Source organism: Chrysemys picta, chromosome 6 (genome assembly GCF_011386835.1).
Source record: "Chrysemys picta bellii isolate R12L10 chromosome 6, ASM1138683v2, whole genome shotgun sequence".
NCBI classification, from domain to species: domain Eukaryota; kingdom Metazoa; phylum Chordata; order Testudines; family Emydidae; genus Chrysemys; species Chrysemys picta.
In genome coordinates this window covers 122,487,752-122,492,306 of record NC_088796.1, presented here as the reverse complement: position 1 = coordinate 122,492,306, position 4,555 = coordinate 122,487,752, and positions in this window count along the sequence as shown.

Genomic DNA, 4,555 nt, shown 5'->3' with positions numbered 1-4,555 from the left:
TTGGCAGTTTGGAGCATGGATCTGGGATATCTCACTAAAACAATTCCCTTCCACTGCAGGGCTTTGGGCACTGGGCCACCTTGGTCCCTCCTGTTTTCTGCCTGTGGCATACAACTGTCTAGTCTCCTGAGGGCTGAAATACTTTGGTCTCATTCCAGTTGTTGGGCTTAGTGTGCAGGTGTGAGGTGTTGTCAGTGGCCTGTGAGATACAGGAGGTCAGACCAGATGATCTGGTGGGCCCTTTTGCCCTTCAGCTCTGATGCTGACTCTGAGATGGGTAAAATGCCTTGCTAAAAGTCCATCCCTGCTAATTCAGGATAGCTTCTCTACATCAGTAACGCCTCTCCCTCCTTCATTGGATTCATGTTTACACCTTCCAACACTTGTAGGTGGCTATAATGTCTACCTGCCCCTCACCTCAAGTGCTGGGTGCTTTTTAGCCAAGCTGGACAATAGCTCTTTCTCTGGGTATCATGTTGTTGCCCTTCTCTGACCGTTCCTCACTTTGTCTCTACCTCTCTGTTAACGAGGTACCTAGAATGGAAGGTAGTAACCAGGGGCAAATGACCCACAGCACTGTGACTGTTACCCGCACACACTAGGGCCTGTCACCTTTATCCTTGCATGGGCTCAAGGCATAACCTTGTTAATTGAGGCATCTCCACCCATACCAAGTTCCTAGGGCTCAGGGTGTAATCGTCTGTGGGTTTGTGGGGCCCTTTTACCAGTGAAAGGGCCTTACCCAGCAATATCCATAACCTCTAGTTATTGATGAACAGTTACCAACACAGAACGCACAGGCTATGCAGACAACGCTCACCACTCCCAATACGGCAGATGAACTTTTCCCGGTGGCCAGTCAGGAACTGGTCGTCCGGGGCGCCTCCAGCTTCTGTACCGTGCCATTGGCAGAGTGAGGTCTGGCAGCTCTGGTCTTGGGCTGTGTCCTGGAGTTGGTTCCAAAGAACTTCCTTCTGGACCCCAGTTTATAGAGTGAGTGGAACTTGGGTCCTGCTTAGCTGTGCCGTAACCAGTCATTTTAAACTGAAGTTCTACAAAACCGTATTTTTCACCCATCTGAGCCCATTATGAAACAATCCTTTAGCCAATCATATCCCACCACCTTAGTTGATTTAAATCTTGCAAAATTAGTTATGCAACAGACAAACAATCAAAGGATCAGACCCTACAGAAAAGCAATAGAGAAGTGGGGAACATAAAGGCAAAACAATAGACGTATAGATTTCACACTCATCACGGTTAAGTGGTTTCTTGCCCGACAGAACGCAGTCATGTAAAGTTTACTTTAAAGATCTTAAGATCTGTTCCTTTAGCTGGTCATGGCGGGTACTGTTAGGACAGGAGCCTTCTTACCAGCCTGGTATCACATTTTGTTTTGATGTAATTTAGAGGGAATGTGAGGATGCGACTTTCTGCTTCTTAGCTCATTGCTGCTGCTGGCCTAATGTGGCGGCTGGCGCTTACTAAAGAAAAAGGCCTCAGACCTTACAGTGACTTTCTTGTTTGTAGCCCAAACCTGAGATGAAACCAAAGGGCTCCAGGGTTTTTGCCGCCCCAAGCAGTGAGAAAAAAGAAGCTGTGATCGTGATCGGTGGCAGCTCCACTGCGCTGCTTTCTTCTTCAGCGGCAATTCGGCGGCAGGTCCTTCCCTCGGAGAGGGACTGAGGGACCCACCGCCGAATTGTCGCTGAAGAGCCCGACGTGCCGCCCCTTCCCCTTGGCCGCCCCAAGCACCTGCTTGCCGGGCTGGTGCCTGGAGCCGGCCCTGACCAAAGGACACGCTCCCCTGATCCGTATGGCCCAAATGAGAACATGGCTAAATAACATGGATACTCCCTACCTCACCCCTTAATTGTGGGAGAGCACGCTGGGTCGTGTGGTGAGTGGTAGGGAACTGAAGCTTTGCCTTCCCAAGTGCCGAACGACGCTCTCCTTAAAACGAGCTGCCAGGGGCCCGTTGCTAACAGACCGGTGTGTCAGTGGGAGTGACTGAAAATTGTCAGCCAAAGCAGCAGCTCCCAGCGATGTTAGCAAGGCTGATTTGAGACTGAATAATCTATCCAAGAAGTCACTGCTACAGACAGCGTACAGCCGGTCCTTCCAGGGCTTACTGTCACCAGAGCATCTGACTGAAAATAGCTCCGAAAATAAAACCTGCAAACAACAAAATGGAAAATAGGAGTGTAAATAAACTACAAGCAGAGGCTGAGACTGGTGGCCATGCAGGCAGGGCTGGCGCTAATGGCACTCCTCCCCCCCCCATGTAAAAACAACAAACTTTTGAATACTTTACTCTTTATTGCATTTGTAGCCCATCCTGGCATGGGGACCCGGTGGAAAAGGGGTGTGGCTGGGCAGATGGGCCTGGCTATGCCTGGCTGCTGGAATGCTCCTGGGGTTAGAGCAAAGACTAGCCGGGGCCATGATCCCAGGTGCAGGAAGCACAAAGGTGACCTGAAGCTCCCTTTGCCCTCACTCGTGGTCCTGCACCAAGTACAGCCTAGCTGGATCTGGGAATCTGGCCTTTTCTTTTTAAGGAAAATACAAATCCAGCTGCGGAGTTACTGATCCTAGGGCTAGAAAGGTCGTGTAACCTGACCTCCTGCATGGCAGAGGCCAGGGACTTTCTCCAGGTGAAACACAGATGTGTAGAGACCTAAGCTAACTGGCCCTTGGCTTTTGCTGTCCCTGAGCGACGTCTTTTACGTAGGTCAAAACTAGGAGAAAAATTCGAACCAAACCCGCTCAGTGCCAGGGAGTAACACAGCACGCGGCTATGCAAACTACCCTCCCAGCTGATTCAAAAGACAGCCAAAGCTCTGACTCGGCCCCTGCTGCTGCCAGAACCCTCCAGGCTACTAGGGATGTGGGAGAGGCAGGTGCAACTCCCTGCTTCCTGGCACGGGAGACCCCTGTTCAAACCCTTTCGCCCCCTATGGCAGAGGTGGGAATTGCTCAGCTGGGATGTGGGATGTTCACCAGCCTCAAAGTTATAAGGAGGGAGCTGTCGCCTCCTCACCCAGCGCTTTTGTGTCGAGTTGGCGCTTGCCTAACTCACTCCTGCAAGCAACGCCTTAGGGGCCTACGCTGCCTGGCTGCAGGGGGCGGGACCTGCTCATGGATCGCTAACAGGGAGAGGCGTCTCTTTGCATCCTGGACTCAGGAGCCTCTCTCTGAGGAGGTGCGGCTTAGCATCCCCCCCCCCCACCGCCATTGGCCTCTCCCATTGGCTAGCTGAGGCAGTTCCCCTTTGTGAATTGCAGTCTAAGGGCTTGGTCTGCACGTAAAAAGCTGGCCGATCTAGCTGTGTTGCTCGGAGGTTTGAAAAATTCTCACCCCTGAGAGGAATAGGTAAGCTGACCCAAGCCCTGGTGTAGACACTGCTAGGTTGACAGAAGAAGTCTTCCATCGACTTAGCTACAGCGAGAGAAACAGCCTTCTGTCCCTGTAGAAGCATAGAAATGTCGGTTTGGAAGGGACCTCGATAGGTCATCTAGGCCAGTCCTTGGCAGGACACTTGGGCCAAGTCTTACCTGGGCCATCCCTGAAGGTGTCTGTCTAACCTGTTCCCTAGGCAACTTGTTCCAGTGCTTAACCACTCTGATAGTCAGGAAGTATTTTTCCTAATGTCCAACCTAATCCTCCCTTGCTGCAATTTAAGCCCATTGCTTCTTGTCCTGTCTTCAGTGGATAAGGAGAACAACATCGTCTCCTCCTCCTCCTCTTTATAACCACCTTTGATGCACTTGAAGACTGTTACGCCCCCGCCCTCTTCTCCAGACTAAACAAACCCAATTTTTTTCAATCTGCCCTCAGAGGTCACGTTTTCTAGACTTTTCAGCATTTTGTTGCTCTCTGGGCTTTCTCCAATTTGTCCACCCAGCAGTGGCGAAGCTGCAGCTGTAAGCGCTTCTAGTGCAGACCTAGCCTAAGGCATCTCTCTCTCCCCGTTCATTGCATAGGGAGCATAGGCACCTAACCCAGTTTTGTGGATCCCGGTATTGTTCCAGGGATTTTCTAGCATCCTAAAAGTTAGGCATTGCAATGCTGAGCATCATGGTACCTAAGTGCCGTCACGGATGCCATCTTAGTGTTACTGGAATAGACTCAGTCATAATTCTTATCGCTCCGTTACAACAGTGGAAGAAAACCGAGTTTTCACTCTCAGGTTGGTTGCAACAAGTCAGACAGTTTATTTTCCTGACACTTGCAAGGGGAGGGTACACATGGGCAGGGGTTCCCCCCATCCCAGGCAGGTCTCCATTCGATAAACAATTAGGGCAAGCACTTATACCTATTGTTACAGACAATAATGATCAACAACGGCATCTTGTTTATACATATTCCTTCTGATATCTTACTTTTCTCAGCAGTTCCTGCTACAGTCTGTATTCCATTCTTATCTAACACAAGGTCGAAAAACAGCATCTCTTGCAGGTTTTTGTTCCACTCGCTTTCCACTGCCTGAAATCTTGCGTTATTAGAGCTAGTGTTAGCCTAACTCCTGCTTTATTCCTAAAAGTTAAGATATCTG